The sequence below is a fragment of the Heptranchias perlo genome, chromosome 38 (assembly GCF_035084215.1).
Source record: "Heptranchias perlo isolate sHepPer1 chromosome 38, sHepPer1.hap1, whole genome shotgun sequence".
Classification (NCBI taxonomy): Eukaryota; Metazoa; Chordata; class Chondrichthyes; order Hexanchiformes; family Hexanchidae; genus Heptranchias; species Heptranchias perlo.
Window position 1 is genome coordinate 3,771,317 of NC_090362.1, and position 21,244 is coordinate 3,792,560.

Sequence of the window (21,244 nt, forward strand, 5' to 3'; positions counted from 1 at the left end):
ACAGTTCCGACGGGCCACAGCAAAAAATCGCATGGACCTCCTCAGGAGACTAACACGGGACGCAACCAACAGAGTACCCTTTGTCGTCCAGTACTTCCCCGGAGCGGAGAAACTACGCCATGTTCTCCGCAACCTTCAACATGTCATCAATGAGGACAAACACCTCGCTATGGCCATCCCCACACCTCCACTACTCGCCTTTAAACAGCCACCCAACCTCAAACAGACCATCGTTCGCAGCAAATTACCTAGCTTTCAAGAGAACAGCGTCCACGACACCACACAACCCTGCCACGGTAACCTCTGCAAGACGTGCCAGATCATCGACACAGATACCACCATCACACGAGAGGACACCACCCACCAGGTGCATGGTTCATACTCCTGTGACTCGGCCAACGTTGTCTACCTCATACGTTGCAGGAAAGGATGCCCCAGAGCATGGTACATTGGCGAGACCATGCAGACGCTGCGACAACGGATGAACGGACACCGCGCAACAATCGCCAAACAGGAGGGTTCCCTCCCAGTCGGGGAACACTTCAGCAGTCATGGACATTCATCCACCGACCTTCGGGTAAGCGTCCTCCAAGGCGGCCTTCGAGACACACGACAACGCAAAATCGTCGAGCAGAAATTGATAGCCAAGTTCCGCACCCATGAGGACGGCCTCAACCGGGATCTTGGGTTCATGTCACGCTACACGTTACCCCACCAGCGAACAAATGTTATCTGTTTTTAATATAACGGGTCAGTTGCTGTCTTTTCTATGTTTCTACCGCTCTATCTCTGTTTTTTTTTGTTTGTTGTTTTTTTTGGTGATTTGTATATTCTGAGACCAGGCAGGTAACATCTGTCTGTCTGCACACTCATTGCCTTGGCAACGGGCAGTTGAAAAAACTGTCTGTAATCACCAAGCATTGTTCTGTGAATTATAAATGCGATTTCATTTCGAGGATTTCATTTTCACATCGTTCACCTGACGAAGGAGGAAGCCTCCGAAAGCTTGTGAATTTAAAATAAAATTGCTGGACTATAACTTGGTGTTGTAAAATTGTTTACAATTTTCATTTTACAGTTATACTCTGACAACTCACATTGTACAATTATACTGTGACAACGTTCATTGTACAGTTATACTGTGACAACTTTCATTGTACAGTTATACTGTGACAAATTTTGTTGAGCAATTATGCTGTGACAACTTTCATTGTGCAGTTTTAGTGTGACAACTTGCATTGTACTGTTGTACTGTGACACCTTTCATTGTACAATTATAATGTGACAACATTCATTGTACAGTTATACTGTGACAACGTTCATTATACAGTTATATTCTGACAAATCGGAATGTCCAATTATAACGTGACAACTTTAATTTTACATTTATACTGTGACATAATTTATTGTACAGTTACACTGTCACAACTTTCATTGTTTAGTTATACAGTGACAAATTTCATTGTACAGTTATACTCTGACAACTTCATTGTCTCGTTATACTGTGACAACATTCATTCTACTGTTGTACTGTGACAACTTTCATTGTACAGTTAAACAGAGAAAACTTTCTTTGTACAGTTATACAGTGACAATGCTCATTGCACAGTTACACTGTGAACAAATTTCATTGTACAGTTATACTCTGACAACTTCATTGTCTCGTTATACTGTGACAACTTTCATTCTACAGTTAGCTGTGACAACTTTCATTGTACAATTATGCTGTGACAACATTCTTTGTAAAGTTAGAAAGTGACAACTTGCATTCTACAGTTGTACTGTGGCAAATTTCATTGTACAGTTACACTCTGACATCTCACATTATACAGTTATAATGTGACAACTTTGATTCTACATTTATACTGCGACAACATTCATTGTACAGTTAAACTGTGACAACTTTCATTCTACAGTTATACTGTGACAACGTTCATTGTACAGTTATACTCTGACAACTCGGATTGTACAGTTTTCACGTGACAACTTTCATTTTACATTTATACTGCGACAATTTTTATTGTATAGTTATACCATAACAACTTTCATTGTACAGTTATACTCTGACAACTTGCATTGTACAGTTATACTGTGACAACATTCATTCTACTGTTATACTGCGACTACTTTCATTCTACAATTATACTGCGACATACTTTGTTGTACAGTTATACAGTGACAAATTTCATTGTACAGTTATACTGTGACAACTTGCATTCTACAGTTATACTGTGACAACTTTCATTGTACAGTTAAACACTGAAAACTTACATTGTACAGTTATGCTATGACAATTCTCATTGTGCAGTTTTACTGTGATAACTTGCATTGTACAATTATACTGTGACAACATTCATTCTTCAGTTATACGGTGACAACTTGCATTGTACAGTTATACAGTGAAAACTTTCATTGTACAGCTATACAGTGACAATGCTCATTGTGCAATTATGCTGTGACAACTTTCATTGCGGTTCTACTGTGACAACTTTCATTGGACAGTTATACTGTGACAACATTTATTGTACAGTTATACTTTGACAACTTTCACTGTAAAGTTATACTGTGACAATTTTCATTGTGTGGTTTTACTGTGACAACTTTCATTGTACAGTTATTCAGTGATAACATTCATTGTAGAGTCATACGTTGACAACTTTAATTGTGCAGTTATACTGCGACAACTTTCATCGTACAGTTAGACTCTGACAACTCGCATTGTACAGTTATACGGTGACAACTTTCAATGTTTAGCTATAGGTGACAACATGTACTGTAGAGTTATACAGTGACAACTTGCATTCTTCAGTTATATTGTGACAAATTTCATTGTGCAATTATGCAGTGACAACTTTCATTGTGGTTATTCTGTGACAACATTCATTGTCCAGTTATACAGTGATAACATTCATTGTAGACTTACACTGTGACATCATTCATTGTGGAGTCATACGTTGACAACTTTGATTGTACAGTTATACTGTGACAACTTTCATTGTACAATTATACTCTTACATCTCGCATTGTACAGTTATACTGTGACAACTTTCATTGTACAATTATACTGTGACTACATCCATTGCAGTTTTACTGTGACAACTTTCATTGTACAGTTATACTCTTACATCTCGCATTGTACAGTTATAATGTGACAACTTTCATTCTATTTTTGTACTGTGACAACTTTCATTGTACTTTTATGCTGTGACAACTTTCATTGTACAATTATACTCTTACATCTCGCATTGTACAGTTATACTGTGACAACTTTCATTGTACAATTATACTGTGACTACATCCATTGCACAGTTTTACTGTGACAACTTTCATTGTACAGTTTTTCTGTGACAACTTTCATTGTACAGTTATACTGTGACAACTCGCATTGAACATTTATGTGGTGGCAACTTTCAATGTTTTGTTGTGGGTGACAACTTGTACTGTGGAGTTATACAGTGACATCTTGCATTGTGCAATTATGCTGTGACAAGTTTCATTGCGGTTCTTCTGTGACAACATTCATTGTACAGTTATACAGTGATTGCTTTCATTGTAGACTTACACTGTGACAACATTCATGTGGAGTAATACATTGACAACTTTGATTGTACAGTTTACTGTAACAACTTTCATTGTAAAGTTATCCTGGGACAACGTTCATTGTACAATCATGTTGTGACAACTTTCATTGTACAGTTGTACTGTGACAACTTTCATTGTACAGATATACTGTGACAACTTTCATTGTACAGTTATACAGTGATAACTTACATTGTAGAGTTACACTGTGACAACATTCATTGTATAGTTATACTGTGACAATTTTCATTGTGCAGTTTTACTGTGACAACTTGCATTGGACAGTTGTACTGCGGCAAATTTCATTGTGCAATTATGCTGTGACAACATTCATTGTAGAGTTATAAGTTAACAGCTTTCATTGTACATTTATACTGCGACGTTCATTGTACAGTTATTCTGCGACGACGTTCAGTGTACAGTTATACTCTGACAACTTGCATTGTACAGTTATAAAGTGACAACTTTCATTTTACATTTATACTGCGACAACTTTCTTTGTACAGTTATTTTGTGACAACGTTCATTATACAGTTATAATCTGACAACTCGCATTGTACAGTTATACGGTGACAACTTTCAATGTTCAGTTAGAGGTGACAACTTGTATTGTAGTTATACAGTGACAACTTGCATTGTATAGTTATACTGTGACTAATTTCATTGTGCAATTATACTGTGACAACTTTCATTGTGGTTATGCTGTGTCAACTTTCATTCTACAGTTATACTGTGACAACTTTCATTGTACAGTTAAACTGTGATGACTTTCAGTGTACAGTTATTAAGTGACAACTTTCATTGTATATTTATAGATGACAATCTTTATTGTACAGATATACAGTGATAACTGGCATTGTACAGTTTTACGGTGACAAATTCATTGGCAATTATGCTGCTACAACTTTCATTGTGGTTATACTGTGACAACATTCATTGTACAGTCATGCTGTGACAACTTTAATTGTACAGTTATACAGTGATTGCTTTCATTGTCGAGTTACACTGTGACTACATTCATTGTAGAGTCATACATTGACTAGTTTGATTGTACAGTTATACTGCGACAACTTTCATAGAGTCATAGAGTTATACAGCACGGATAGAGGCCCTTCGGCCCATCGTGTCCGCGCCGGCCATCAGCCCTGTCTACTCTAATCCCATATTCCAGCATTTGGTCCGTAGCCTTGTATGCTATGGCATTTCAAGTGCTCATCCAAATGCTTCTTGAATGTTGTGAGGGTTCCTGCCTCCACAACCCTTTCAGGCAGTGAGTTCCAGACTCCAACCACCCTCTGGGTGAAAAAGTTATTTCTCAAATCCCCTCTAAACCTCCCGCCTTTTACCTTGAATCTATGTCCCCTTGTTATAGAACCCTCAACAAAGGGAAAAAGCTCCTTAGTATCCATCCTATCTGTGCCCCTCATAATTTTGTACACCTCAATCATGTCCCCCCTCAGCCTCCTCTGCTCCAAGGAAAACAAACCCAATCTTCCCAGTCTCTCTTCATAGCTGAAGTGCTCCAGCCCTGGTAACATCCTGGTGAATCTCCTCTGCACCCTCTCCAAAGCGATCACATCCTTCCTGTAGTGTGGCGACCAGAACTGCACACAGTACTCCAGCTGTGGCCTAACCAGTGTTTTATACAGCTCCATCATAACCTCCTTGCTCTTATATTCTATGCCTCGGCTAATAAAGGCAAGTATCCCATATGTCTTCTTTACCACCTTATCTACCTGTTCCGCCGCCTTCAGGGATCTGTGAACTTGCACACCAAGATCCCTCTGACCCTCTATCTTGCCTAGGGTCCTCCCATTCATTGTGTAGTCCCTTGCCTTGTTCGTCCCTCCAAAGTGCATCACCTCGCACTTTTCCGGGTTAAATTCCATTTGCCACTGTTCCGCCCATCTGACCAACCCATCTATATCGTCCTGCAGACTGAGGCTATCCTCCTCGCTATTTACCACCCTACCAATTTTTGTATCATCAGCGAACTTACTGATCATACCTTTTACATTCATATCCAAGTCATTAATGTAGACCACAAACAGCAAGGGACCCAGCACCGATCCCTGTGGTACCCCACTGGCCACAGGCTTCCAGTCACAAAAACAACCTTCGACCATCACCCTCTGCCTTCTGCCACTAAGCCAGTTTTGTATCCAAAGTGCCAAGGCACCCTGGATTCCATGGGCTTGTACCTTCTTGACCAGTCTCCTGTGGGGGACTTTATCGAAGGCCTTACTGAAATCCATGTATACCACATCCACTGCGTTACCCTCATCCACACGCCTAGTCACCCCCTCAAAAAATTCAATCAAATTAGTCAGACATGATCTTCCCTTGACAAAGCCATGTTGACTATCCCTGATTAATCCTTGCTTCTCCAAGTGGAGACTAATTTTGTCCTTCAGAATTTTTTCCAATAATTTTCCTACCACTGATGTTAGGCTCACTGGCCTGTAGTTCCCCGGTTTTTCCCTACTCCCCTTCTTGAATAATGGTATTACATTAGCGGTTCTCCAGTCCTCTGGCACATCCCCTGTGGCCAGAGAGGTTCTGAATATATGTGTCAGAGCCCCCGCAATCTCCTCCTTTGCCTCACACAGTAGCCTGGGATACATTTCGTCCGGGCCTGGGGATTTATCCATTTTTAGGCCTGCTAAAACCGCCAATACCTCCTCCCGCTCGATGTTAATATGTTCGAGTATATCACAGTCCCCCTGCCGTATTTCTATGTCTACATCGTCCTTCTCCATAGTGAAAACAGATGCAAAAAATTCATTTAGAAGCCCTCCTACATCTGCCGGCTCCACACACAGATTGCCATTTTTGTCCCTAATGGGCCCTATTTTTTCCCTAGTCATCCTCTTACCCTTAATATACTTATAAAACATCTTAGGATTTTCCTTTACAGTTGTACAGTTATAGTCTGACAACTCGCATTGTACAGTTATACGGCGACAACTTTCAATGTTTTGTTATAGGTGACAACTTGTACTGTAGAGTTATACAGTGATACTGTTACAAATTTCAATGTGACATTTATCATTCTACAGTTATACTGTGGCAAATTTCATTGTGCAATTATGCTTGTGACAACTTTCATTGTGGTTATACTGTGAAAATTTTCATTGTACATTTATAGTCTGACATCTCGCATTGTGTGGTTATAATGTGACAACTTTCATTCTACATTTATACTGTGACAACTTTCATTGTAGTTATGCTGTGACAACTTTCATTGCACAGTTATAGTGACAACTTTCATTTTACAGTTATGCAGTGACAAAACACACTATACAGTAATACTGTGACAATGCTCATTGTACAGTTACACTGTGATAACTTTCATTGTACAGTTAAACTGTGACAACTTTCATTGCACAGTTATACTGTGACAACTTGCATTTCCCTCTCTGAGAGTTTTGACCAGGTATGATCCCAATTAAGTTGAAATAGAGAAGCATTTTTGCAACTCAAAAACTTCCTCATATGCACGCAATTTAATTCTGTAGTTTGACTGCCAAAAGTGAGCTTTTTTGCAAAATCTGTCTACTGAAGTCAAGATAGTTAATTTCATTCTCTTTACTGCTTTCATCAACATCATCCTTACTACATTACAACCATACATGCCCAGCTGGCTGTGTCAGTGTATATATTCTGCTGTTGAAATCTCCTCATTTTCCTTGGGATTTTCCAGAACACCGATTGCATGCTCCTTTCCACAACCTCCCAAATTCCCAAATTTTCCCAACGGTAATAAAAGCTGAACTCATCGAGACTTTGTTGTCGTATTTACGAAACTATGTTACAATATATACCTGCTTTTAGATAGAGCAGCTATGATTACTGACGAAGAGGATCCAGATTGCACTGCCCATTGGAAACAGCCTCATCGAAACTGTGTCCATTTAAACTCGGCAACAATTAAAACCATTACATCTCTCCTTAAAAATTAAAGATTGGGACTGAAACAACATGGAAATTTAGTTCAAGTTCTACAAAATATGAGTGATTCATTTTAAACAGTTGTATGAAAAATGATCTACAAATTATAAATGTATCCACAACAAATTAAACATTAAAACTAACACTACCTCATTTAATGGTTTTTTTCAGCGGAGGTTTGCACTGTTGATGGGAGACTCACCTCTCAGCATCATAGATCAGAAATCTGGCTGTATGACTTTCCATCCATTTTTGGACTCGTAACAGTTCCCCTAACAAGTCCATGAGCTTTGCTTGTTTCTCGACTTGACCGGGTCATGGTGACTTTCTGTTCGCAGCCTGGAGTGGCTGTTGAAATGCTGTCGCCTCGCCTCAGATGATTGCTTTGATTTAATGGAGTCTATTTCATTGTTATGCCAGTTGTCTGGTCATCATCTTCTGATGAGTTTGGAATATCTCATTCTCTTTCAGAAAGTCTATCCAATTACAACGTAGCTCTAAAGCTCTGTGTTTTCACAGTGTGAAACCTGAGTGTGATTTGGCTTTACACTGTTCCTTTCTCCAAACAATTCTTGCCTTTCCTGGATCTTTTTTGTCTCATCAAATTTGTTGTATTGTTGAGGCTTGAGGGAGCTTCTTTTAATACTAATGCATCCTTTTTTAGCAGTTATATATGAAACATTATAAAATCAGTTCCATGCAAAAGCATAGCAGCAATACCAAATATATATATATGTGTGTGTATCAGCCGTGGCTCAGTGGTCGTCCTCTCATCTCTGTGTCAGAAGGTTGTAGGTTCAAGTCCCACTCTTGAACACATAAATTGGGCTGACACTCTACTGAGGCACTGCTGCACTGTCAGAGTGCATTATTTCAGATGAGACTTTAAACTTTCTGATCTGGCAAGTGGATGTAAAAAATCCCACAATTTGAAGAAGTGCAGGGGAGTTCTCCCCACTGTCCTGATCAATATTCATCCCTCAACCAAGATCACAATGCAGATTACCTGGTCATTTGTTGTTTGTGAGAATGTACAAATTGGTTGCTATGCTTGTGACAGGACATCCCAAATTGCTACATAACCAACAAAGTACTTTTTTTGAAGTGTAATCACTGTCAGAAGCATAGCAACCAATTTGTATAAATGCAGTATTAAAGCTTAAGAATCTTTTTTAGTTTTGCACATTTTACATCAACAATTACTTCCACCAAAATATATTCCGGAAAATTATGCTCATGTATTACAGCTATGCCTTCAATTTTGGACAAGATTCGATCGAAACTTCAGTTTTTTAAAAAAAACTTTGTGTCTTTTTCTTCTTTTTATCATTGTCCAGTTTTGAAAGAATGGGTTTCATGCCTCAAACATCCGGTCGCTCACTTTGGGCATCTCCGAAGCGAAGGACAAATCCGTTCCTTGTAAAAAAAAATTCAGTGTTGAAGCAATTTATTGAAAATAACAGGCTTTTTGGATAAATAGGAATTGATTAGCGATCGTGTTGACATTTGCAGTGCCTGTTAAATCTCCCGAATCTATTAAGCACATTGGATGGATGCGAGTCCATATATGTCCAGGGCAAAGACCCAGCCTGTTTGGGGACCTGTGGGTTTCCAGCACTGGGAGACAGCACGTCCTCTCCAGGATTCACGTTGATACGGAAAGTAGGTGCCAAGGGAATTCAGTCCAGCAAACCACCCCCCGACTACACACACACACAACCCCCACCCCCACACAACCCCCACCCCCCCTACACACACCCCCCCTCACACACAACCCCCACCCACACACACCCACCCCCACCTACACACACACAACCCCCACCCCCCACACAACCCCCACCCCCACCACACACACACACAACCCCCACCCCCCACCCCCACACACACCCCCCCCACCCCCACCCCCCGACACACACACCCCCCCCCCCCACCCCCACCCCCACCCCCCGACACACACACACAACCCCCACCCCCACCCCCCGACACACACACACAACCCCCACCCCCCGACACACACACACCCCCCCGACACACACAACCCCCACCCCCCGACTACACACACACACACCCCATCCTATATATTAGAGAGTGTGGGTCTGGGGGGGGGGGCAGGTGCTGTGGGGCCGGGTTTTGAGCAGCGGGAGGCGCGCTGAGCCCCCTCCTCCCGCACAGCTGGGCGACCCGGGACAGCCCCCCCCCCATATCTCCCCATCTCTCCCCCTCCTCCTATTTAGGATTTGGGAAGGTGACCTTTCACCGCTAAAATCTCTAGTCCCGGAATGATGACGCTTTTCCGGCCATAGTGCTCCTGGAATCTTTGTGTGTTGCCCGGGGAGGAGGGTCTGAGGGTCGGGGAGGAGGGTCTGAGTCTGAGGGTCGGGGCGGAGCTGCGCGGCGGCTCAGCCCGGGGAGGAATGCTGCGGGTCCGGGCTCCTTCTCCATCTCCATCCCCACCGACACCGCCCGCGTAAGTTGCTCTCTCTGTGTGTCTCTCTCCCTCTCTCTCTCTCTGTCTCTCTCCAACATTTAATGGTTTTTTTGCACGTTTGTAAAAATAAATCTGCATTAATTTCTTGCCCGGTGCAAAACCGGTGCAGGGTGTCGGTTAGAAAGGTGGAAAAAATCCCCCCCCCCATTGCAAACTGTTGGTTGAGACTCTCAGTCCCCATGTGTTGCAGTTGGTGCAGTAAAAGCGCAGGGGGGTTTCTCTAATATTCCTGCTTCCCTCTCCCATCTCTCCCCCTTCCCTCTCTCTCCTCTTTTTCTCTCCCTCACTCCCTCTTCTCCTTTTCCATCCCCCCTCCCCTATCCCCCCTCCCCTCTCCCCCCTCCCCTATCCCCCCACCCCCCTTTCTCCCTCTCTATCTCCCTTTCCCTCTTCCCCCCACTCTCCCTCCCCCGACGGAGCGCTTAAAATGCCCCGCGCCTGTTCCCCGATGCGAGGTGCAGGCGGCTGCGGGTTGTGATTGTGTGTATTTTGCACACTGTGTGTATTTTGCACACTGTGTGATTGTGTGTATTTTGCACACTGTGATTATCTGATCAGGTTCCCTCCGGCATGGGTTTCAGGAGAGTTGGAGCCGCCATATTTCCCAGTGCATCTTCCCTGGAAATAATAGTGTCTCTCCCCTCCCTCCCTCCCCTCCCTCCCCGTCTTTTGCTTTCTCCTCTCCCTCGTCGCAAAGTGTAAGCGGAATGGGCGAGAATGGAAAGTTTTGGAGGATGCGGTGTGAGTGAGTGTGGGGACTGAGACTGGGCGAGCAGCCGATACAAACCAGCGGGACCCCCACCCCGGCTCTGGGGCGGGTTACAGAGCAGGGTGGGCTCGGCTGCTTAAAGATTTAACCACCCCTTCAATACTAGATACAAGTTGCGTGGATTCCCCCCTCCCCCAGTTGGTATTGAGCCAGGGGGCTAATATTGCAGCTTTGTACCGAGGGGGAACCCTCCCCTGCATTTGATGTGTTTTAGGATGGGGAGGGCTCAGTGACTGATTTAAATACGAATTCTTCCCAATGTGAACTTTCCACCGTTGCCTTGTGCCGGGCAATGCGAGCGCAACTCGGGCGCCGGTAACAGGTCCGGGAGCGGGTGACGGGCAGAATGAGTGTGATATTTAATGATGCATTGATGGTGGGAGCTGCCCGTGATCACATCTCCCGTTGCCCGCTTGGGGCCAGGGGCGAGGGGTGCCCGCTTGGGGCCGGGGCAATTTCCCCCCTCTTCCCCAGTGGACTCGGTCTGAGAATAGTTATGATGGTTGTGCCTCGCTCCTGTTGTATTTTTGAGAGTGCCCCATTGCATAAGACGGTGGGAAATACCCTAAAAAGAATCACCTGTATTTGTCCGATGAGGTTGAGACTAGCCTTATGGGGTTGGGTACTCTGTAATCCATTCAGCCCCTCTAGTTTGTTCTGCCATTCTATTAGATCATCTGTTGGATCATGGTTGATCCGTACCTTTGCTCCATATTCCTCGATACCCTTTCCCAACAAAAATCTGTCGATCTCAGTCTTGAAAGCTCCAACTGACCCCCAGCAACCACAACCTTTTGGAGAGAATTCCAGATTTCCACTGCCCTTTGTGTGAAGAAATGCTTCCTGATTTCACTCCTAAACGACCAAGCTCCAATTTTAAGGCTATGCCCCCTTGTTCTGGATTCCCTCACCAGAGGAAATAGTTTCTCTCTATCTACCCTATTGAATCTTTTTAACATTTTAATTGTCTCGATTGAATCACCCCTCAATCTTCTAAGTTGAAGGGAATACAAGCCAAGTTTATGCGACCTGTCCTCATAAATAAACTTATCGAGCCCCGGCATAATCCTGGTGAATCTGCACTGCACCCCCTCCAAGGCCAATATATCCTTCCTGAGGTGCAGAGCTCCAGTCGAAAGTTGAGTTGGGAACAGGGGATGAAGTGTTGGGGTTTTGGCAGCGGTGAGAGATTTTTGGGGTGGGTAGCAGAAGTTGTTTGATGAGCTCGGGGGCTCTCCTTGTGGCTGATACCCACACTGGAAGTGCAATGGAACTATGCTCTTGATGCTTCTGTTGTCAGTTGGAGGCGACATGAAATCAAACCAGAACTACAGGCGGTGACTAACCACTGACCAATTTGTAGCTTGTCTCGTTCCAGGATGTGAAAATTGAATGGCCAAATGCAACAAAATTAGAATATTATATATTTAATACCCAGAGGAGATTATGTTCCAAAATTGTTGGAGCAAAATAATTCCATATTAAGATAAATAGAACTTGATGTGCCTCGTCTATTGAGACACAGTTAGATTCTGATTCTACAGTTTTAACAGGACCAATGTTCAGTGAGATTAATCCTTTCATGTGTTGCTATTCCATTAATGAAGCAGTCATACGCCCACTTTTTCTGCACTGTACTTTTGTGCCATTTTGCAGTGACTGTGATTGTGACACTAACCTTGGACCCAGATACACATCGACTTGTGCCCATACTCTCTGAATCTACGTCAGTTCAGGCCAAGCGGGGACAACAGGACAAATTCAAAATCAGCCCATACAGTCGGGGCGCTGGGATGTCTGATCAGCACTGTCGTGTTCACTGAGTCAAAGAGCAGTTTCTAAAGTTTGGAATAATCTCCCGGTTTCTCTTTATAGAGCAGCAGCCTTGAAGGTTTTGGATTCTCTGCCTCTGATTCTGTGCACAATGGGTAATTTATTTTTAAATTCTGCATTTATTTCTGGCTGCCCACTCTGGCTGTTTTTTCAATCAGGTTTTTGTGTTCCTGATTATTGGGTGAAATTGTAATCCCTGGCAGCTTGTATGTGACTGGCCATTCCGACAGACTGGTTGATCTGGATATACTGGCCTTGGAGGGGGTGCAGCGCAGATTCACCAGAATGATACCGGGGCTAAAAGGGTTAAATTATGAGGACAGGTTGCACAGACTAGGCTTGCATTCTCTGGAGTATAGAAGATTAAGGGATTTTCTAATTGAGGTGTTTAAGATGATTAAAAGATTTGATCGGGTAGATTGAGAGAAACTATTTCCTCTGGTGGGGGAATCCAGGACAAGGGGGCATAACCTTAAAATTAGAGCTAGGCCGTTCAGGGGTGATGTCAGGAAGCATTTCTTCACACGCAGGGTAGTGGAAATCTGGAACTCTCTTTCATTCCCCCCCCCCCCCCCCCCCCAAAAAAGAACAAAAGCTGTTGAGGCTGGGGGTCAATTGAAACTTTCAAAACTGAGATTGATAGGTTTTTGTTAGGTAAGGGTATTAAGGGTTACAGAACCAAGGCTGGTTAATGGAGTTAAGATACAGATCAGCCATGACCTAATTGAATGGGGGAACAGATTCGAGGGGCTGAATGGCCTACTCCTGTTCCTATGAGTGAAAGCAAATTGATTGCACCCATGAGTGGGAGAGCACTGGTGAGCCCAGACGCACGGACACACCCTGAAAGTCATACAGGTCGTGGAGAGACCCTAACTGTGATTGAGGTACATGGGTAATAGCCGTCAAGAGTGAGGAGGGATAGATCACGAAACAGAGGAAGGCCACCTGATCCATCCTCGCTCCTTGATTCCCAGCAAGACCCTCCATCATTGCTTCCAGCTGCTTAAATGATTCCAAAGTTTCTGGCACCACCTCCCTCCTTGGAGGTCCATCCAATATGTTGATCACCCTGTGAAGAGATCCCTGATACTTGCCCTTAATTTGCCTTTGAACCTGCAAGTGTCCTCTGGTCAGAGTTGAGTTTGAGGGAAGGCCACCAGAATAAACTTCTCCGTATAATGCAGTTTTTCAACTTCTAGAAATGATTATTTAACAGTCAGCAAGTCATGATGTGGTGTACTGTGCGTGTTCATTATTCGATATGGATTTGTTTGTACACACGGAACAGAACTCCTTCACAAGATGCAAAACAACTTTGGTTTTTTAAGTAGTGCTTCCTGACTACTAGGTGGAGATCAGAGTCTGACTGGGTTGATGCATTGTTTCATTTTGAATGACGTACCTTTAGTTAGATCTCAGTGTGGCATTGCCTTCCAACTTGTTGCATGTCTTTTCAAAGTTTCTCTTCAGGAATATTTCTGTTCAGATATACTTTGTGACCAATGGCTGCACTTGCCAGTTTTGAATGCTGCCATGTTTCAAGAGTCTTCCACTGTAATATCACCTTCTCTCAGCAGTAGACATAGAATTGTACAGCACAGAAGGAGGCCTTTCAGCCCATCCTGCCTGTGCGGGCTCTCTGAAAGTGCTACCAATTAATTCCATTTCCCTGCTCTTTCTCCTTTTCAAGTATTTATCCGATTCCCTGTTGAAAGTTATTATTGAATCTGCTTCCACCACCCTTTCAGGCATCGCATTCCCGATCATTACAACTCGCTGAGTTAAAAAAAATTCTCCTCATCTCCCCCTGGCTTTTTTTTAACCAATTATTTTAAATCTGTGTGCTCTGGTTACTGACCCTCCTGCCAGTGGAAACAAATTCTCCCTATCTATCAAAACCCCTCATGATTTTGAGCACCCCTATTAAATCTCTCCTGAACCTTCTCTGCTCTAAGGAGAACAACCCCAGTTTGTCCACAGAACTCAAACTCCTAAACCTTGATACCATTCGACTAAATCTCCTCTGCACCCTCATCAAGGCCTTGACATCCTTCCTAAAGTTTGAAGAGTTTGTTTTCTAAGTTCTTGGTGCTTCTCATGCCTTAGAAACTGTTATATTCTCTGGTTATACACTTGGTGCTCTTCTGTTATTTGCATTGACAGGTCTGAGCAAAACTCCTTGGTCCAATCTATTTTAAACCACATTCCTGATCCCTATCCAGGATCCCACAATTGCAATAGTCATCCCTTGGAGATGCTGGGTCTCTTTTTATTCCAGTCTGTGTACCTGGACGCCAGAACCAATTTCAAACTTGTGCATTTTCCTTACAGCACCAAAATAGGGAGAGCAGTGGAGACAGGGTCCAGTTGAAGATTGAATTGATTTTGATCAGTTCTGCAGACGTAATGCAAAGTATAAAGCAAAATACTGCAGATGCTGGAAAACTGAAATAAAAACAAGTTATACGGTGCCTTCAACGTAGTAAGGTGCTTCAGAGGACCATAATCAAACAAAAATTGACACCGAGCAAAAGCAGCAGGTATTCGGGCAGGTGACAGAGGTAGGTTTTAAGGAGCATCTTATAAAGAGGGGCGAGGGATGGAGAGGATTAGGGAGGGAATTCCAGAGCTTGAGGACGAGACGGCTGAAGGCACGGCCACTGATGGTAGGGCGAAGGGAGTGGGACATGCTAAAGAGGACAGAGTTGGAGGAATACAGAGTCCTCGGGAGGGTTGTACGGCTGGAGGAGGTGAGAGAGAGAGAGAGAGAGGGAGGGGCGAGGTCATGGAGGGATTTGAACATGAGGATGAGAATTTTCAAATCATACGGTCATCGTTTCAGATCCATGGGCTTTTGGCAGAACTTGGTGAGAGCAGTTCTGAAAAAAGGTCATCGACCTGAAATGTTAACTCTACATTTCCCACTCCACAGATGCCCTGATGTGCTGAGTGTTTGCGGCATTTCTGTTCTTAGTTTATAATGTAAAGTATTGCACGCTGGATGGGAAAACGTGTGACTCAAGAATGAATGGAACAGAGTAAGAGCAGAGGGACTTTCAAAGGGACTTGTCCTGCTCGTTCTCTTGATAACGTGGCACGCAATTAAACAGCAAACCGAATGCTGGGACATATAATCAGAGCCAGTACACTACAAGGCTTCTGTGGTTGTGCTGAGGTTTTCCTGGGCTCTCATCAGATAGCTGACGGAAGGTTGTGGTGAATTGTCGTCACCAGACCACAGAAGCAACTTACGTTGACTGGACGGGGTGTGGAGACTGACGATGATGAGCCCAAATGTGAAGAGGATGAGCTATGTGGAAATAACATAGAAGGTCGAGCTGCATAGTCTAGAGAGAGAGAGAGAGAGAGAGGAAGAATTCACTGAGGTATGCAAAATACCAAATCACAGGAATAAAAGTAACATCATGGATATTATGTCATGCTATAGGGCCAGAGGACACCAGTGTAAACTAGCGACAGTGTAAACTAGCGACAGTGTAAACTAGCGACAGTGTAAACTAGCGACAGTGTAAACTAGCGACAGTGTAAACTAGCGACAGTGTAAACTAGCGACAGTGTAAACTAGCGACAGTAGATATTCAGAAGAATCTTTTTACTAAGATGATAAATGTTTGGAATTACCTGCTGGGCTAACAAGTAGAGTCCAAGATATTAGGAGCATTATAAATGCAGTTAGATGTTAGGCTGGGAGAGTTCGCGTACTCGTGCGATGGGCTTTAATGGCAGAGTTAGGCTACTAGACGGATGAGCTGTAATGAGAGATTGATTGCATTAGAGGGATTGCTTTTGATGGCAGAGTTAGAGAAATAGAGGGATGGATTTCAGTGAGTGAGTTAGTGCACTTGAGAGATTGGGGTTCTTTGGACAGAATAGCATTCTCTGTCTTTATGTCCTTGTGAAAAGAGAGGTAATAGACTCTGAGATATGGAGTAATAGAGAGATCCAGGGAGTGAGATACGGTGTAGCGCAGAGATCCAGGGAGTGAGATACGGTGTAGCGCAGAGATCCAGGGAGTGAGATACGGTATAGCGCAGAGATCCAGAGAGTGAGATACGGTGTAGCGCAGAGATCCAGAGAGTGAGATACGGTGTAGCGCAGAGATCCAGAGAGTGAGATACGGGATAGCGCAGAGATCCAGGGAGTGAGATACGGGATAGCGCAGAGATCCAGAGAGTGAGATACGGGATAGCGCAGAGATCCAGAGGGTGAGATACGGTGTAGCGCAGAGATCCAGAGAGTGAGATACGGTGTAGCGCAGAGATCCAGAGGGTGAGATACGGTGTAGCGCAGAGATCCAGGGAGTGAGATACGGTGTAGCGCAGAGATCCAGGGAGTGAGATACGGGATAGCGCAGAGATCCAGAGGGTGAGATACGGTGTAGCGCAGAGATCCAGGGAGTGAGATACGGGATAGCGCAGAGATCCAGAGGGTGAGATACGGTGTAGCGCAGAGATCCAGGGAGTGAGATACGGGATAGCGCAGAGATCCAGGGAGTGAGATACGGTGTAGCGCAGAGATCCAGAGAGTGAGATACGGTGTAGCGCAGAGATCCAGGGAGTGAGATACGGTGTAGCGCAGAGATCCAGAGAGTGAGATACGGGATAGCGCAGAGATCCAGGGAGTGAGATACGGGATAGCGCAGAGATCCAGAGGGTGAGATACGGTATAGCGCAGAGATCCAGGGAGTGAGATACGGTGTAGCGCAGAGATCCAGAGAGTGAGATACGGTGTAGCGCAGAGATCCAGAGGGTGAGATACGGTGTAGCGCAGAGATCCAGGGAGTGAGATACGGTGTAGCGCAGAGATCCAGGGAGTGAGATACGGGATAGCGCAGAGATCCAGAGGGTGAGATACGGTGTAGCGCAGAGATCCAGAGGGTGAGATACGGTGTAGCGCAGAGATCCAGAGAGTGAGATACGGGATAGCGCAGAGATCCAGAGGGTGAGATACGGTGTAGCGCAGAGATCCAGGGAGTGAGATACGGTGTAGCGCAGAGATCCAGAGGGTGAGATACGGTGTAGCGCAGAGATCCAGGGAGTGAGATACGGGATAGCGCAGAGATCCAGAGGGTGAGATACGGTGTAGCGCAGAGATCCAGGGAGTGAGATACGGGATAGCGCAGAGATCCAGAGAGTGAGATACGGTGTAGCGCAGAGATCCAGAGAGTGAGATACGGGATAGCGCAGAGATCCAGAGAGTGAGATACGGGATAGCGCAGAGATCCAGAGAGTGAGATACGGTGCAGCGCAGAGATCCAGGGAGTGAGATACGGTGTAGCGCAGAGATCCAGAGGGTGAGATACGGGATAGCGCAGAGATCCAGAGGGTGAGATACGGTGTAGCGCAGAGATCCAGAGGGTGAGATACGGTGTAGCGCAGAGATCCAGAGGGTGAGATACGGGATAGCGCAGAGATCCAGAGGGTGAGATACGGTGTAGCGCAGAGATCCAGGGAGTGAGATACGGGATAGCGCAGAGATCCAGAGAGTGAGATACGGTGTAGCGCAGAGATCCAGAGGGTGAGATACGGGATAGCGCAGAGATCCAGAGAGTGAGATACGGTGCAGCGCAGAGATCCAGAGGGTGAGATACGGTGTAGCGCAGAGATCCAGAGGGTGAGATACGGTGTAGCGCAGAGATCCAGAGGGTGAGATACGGTGTAGCGCAGAGATCCAGAGGGTGAGATACGGGATAGCGCAGAGATCCAGAGGGTGAGATACGGGATAGCGCAGAGATCCAGAGGGTGAGATACGGGATAGCGCAGAGATCCAGAGGGTGAGATACGGGATAGCGCAGAGATCCAGAGAGTGAGATACGGTGTAGCGCAGAGATCCAGAGGGTGAGATACGGTGTAGCGCAGAGATCCAGGGAGTGAGATACGGTGTAGCGCAGAGATCCAGGGAGTGAGATACGGGATAGCGCAGAGATCCAGAGGGTGAGATACGGTGTAGCGCAGAGATCCAGGGAGTGAGATACGGGATAGCGCAGAGATCCAGAGGGTGAGATACGGTGTAGCGCAGAGATCCAGGGAGTGAGATACGGGATAGCGCAGAGATCCAGGGAGTGAGATACGGTGTAGCGCAGAGATCCAGAGAGTGAGATACGGTGTAGCGCAGAGATCCAGGGAGTGAGATACGGTGTAGCGCAGAGATCCAGAGAGTGAGATACGGGATAGCGCAGAGATCCAGGGAGTGAGATACGGGATAGCGCAGAGATCCAGAGGGTGAGATACGGTATAGCGCAGAGATCCAGGGAGTGAGATACGGTGTAGCGCAGAGATCCAGAGAGTGAGATACGGTGTAGCGCAGAGATCCAGAGGGTGAGATACGGTGTAGCGCAGAGATCCAGGGAGTGAGATACGGTGTAGCGCAGAGATCCAGGGAGTGAGATACGGGATAGCGCAGAGATCCAGAGGGTGAGATACGGTGTAGCGCAGAGATCCAGAGGGTGAGATACGGTGTAGCGCAGAGATCCAGAGAGTGAGATACGGGATAGCGCAGAGATCCAGAGGGTGAGATACGGTGTAGCGCAGAGATCCAGGGAGTGAGATACGGTGTAGCGCAGAGATCCAGAGGGTGAGATACGGTGTAGCGCAGAGATCCAGGGAGTGAGATACGGGATAGCGCAGAGATCCAGAGGGTGAGATACGGTGTAGCGCAGAGATCCAGGGAGTGAGATACGGGATAGCGCAGAGATCCAGAGAGTGAGATACGGTGTAGCGCAGAGATCCAGAGAGTGAGATACGGGATAGCGCAGAGATCCAGAGAGTGAGATACGGGATAGCGCAGAGATCCAGAGAGTGAGATACGGTGCAGCGCAGAGATCCAGGGAGTGAGATACGGTGTAGCGCAGAGATCCAGAGGGTGAGATACGGGATAGCGCAGAGATCCAGAGGGTGAGATACGGTGTAGCGCAGAGATCCAGAGGGTGAGATACGGTGTAGCGCAGAGATCCAGAGGGTGAGATACGGGATAGCGCAGAGATCCAGAGGGTGAGATACGGTGTAGCGCAGAGATCCAGGGAGTGAGATACGGGATAGCGCAGAGATCCAGAGAGTGAGATACGGTGTAGCGCAGAGATCCAGAGGGTGAGATACGGGATAGCGCAGAGATCCAGAGAGTGAGATACGGTGCAGCGCAGAGATCCAGAGGGTGAGATACGGTGTAGCGCAGAGATCCAGAGGGTGAGATACGGTGTAGCGCAGAGATCCAGAGGGTGAGATACGGTGTAGCGCAGAGATCCAGAGGGTGAGATACGGGATAGCGCAGAGATCCAGAGGGTGAGATACGGGATAGCGCAGAGATCCAGAGGGTGAGATACGGGATAGCGCAGAGATCCAGAGGGTGAGATACGGGATAGCGCAGAGATCCAGGGAGTGAGATACGGGATAGCGCAGAGATCCAGAGAGTGAGATACAGAGACCGACTGCTGCAAATTCAGTCCAGGTTTGTCTTACTTTGATATTAGACTTTGATGTGCTGTATTCCAATTTAAAGATGCAATATCCAGAACATTAAAATATGCTGCAGTGGTTATAACCAATAATGCTTCAGCACTAAACAATACTGAAGTGTTAATGTGACAGCTGAAACTGATAACGAGTCTCCTTGCTCATTCACAACACAACATTAAATGCTCACAGGCCCAGTTATGTGATTTCCTATCCCTCCCTAACCCCCTTTTTAATTCTGTTCCAATTTCTGTTCCCCGGCCATAATCAAGCTTCCTCAGCTCTCTCCTCCCTCTACCCAGTTTAAAACATTGGAGACGATCTAGAATAAACTGTGAGGCTCAAGAATACTTTGGAGCCATTTTATGATTAGAACCGAAGCAATAAATGTGCGTTCCCTCTCCGGTGGGTTGGCGGTGCTGGCCCGTAGTTAGCCAAGGTGGCACGCGGGCATTTCACCAGAGGCAGAGGGGAAGTCACAGTAGGAAGTTGTGGGCCTGTTGTCTGGCTCCTCCTCTTGCTGAATAAATAAAGAAAGAAAGACAAGAAAGACGTACATTTATATAGCGCCTTTCACGACCTCAGAACGTCCCAAAGCGCTTTACAGCCAGTGAAGTATTTTTGAAGTGTGGTCACTGTTGTAATGCAGGAAAAGCAGCAGCCAATTTGCGCACAGCAAGATCCCACAAACAACAATATGATAAGGACCAGATAATCTGTTTTTAGTGATGTTGGTTGAGGGATAAATATTGGCCCACAATACTTCAAATAGTGGCCGTGGGATCTTTTACGTCCACCTGAGAGGGCAGACGAGGTTTCGGTTTAATGTCTCATCCGGAAGACGGCACCTCCGACAGTGCAGCACTCCCTCAGTACTGCACTGGGAGTGCCAGCTTGGATTATGGGCTCAAGTCTCTGGAGTGGAAATTGAACCTACGACCTTCTGACTCAGAGGCGAGAGTGCTACCCACTGCGCCATGATTGACAAAAGCGGCTGGTTCAAGACTAAGTTTGGGAGAAGCCTGACAATGTGAGCTCCTTGGGAATATGGCCTGAGGGAGCTGAAAAATGGAGGGGGTGGTTGTCCATCATCTCCCCGCTCGAAAATCTCTTAGATGCAGAATAATTTGTCAATGGGACTGGTTTCAGTGC

General features: G+C 45.4%; 1 protein-coding gene across 1 annotated transcript in view; it reads left to right on the forward strand.

The window, feature by feature from the left end:
• The first annotated feature begins 9,865 nt into the window (after window positions 1–9,865).
• The window catches only part of tln2b (talin 2b), a 320,826-nt gene continuing 309,447 nt past the window's right edge, over window positions 9,866–21,244 (forward strand). The window contains exon 1 of the mRNA XM_067973305.1: window positions 9,866–9,997. The gene's annotated coding sequence lies outside the window, so the exon portion shown is untranslated. The remainder of the gene's footprint in view (window positions 9,998–21,244) is intronic.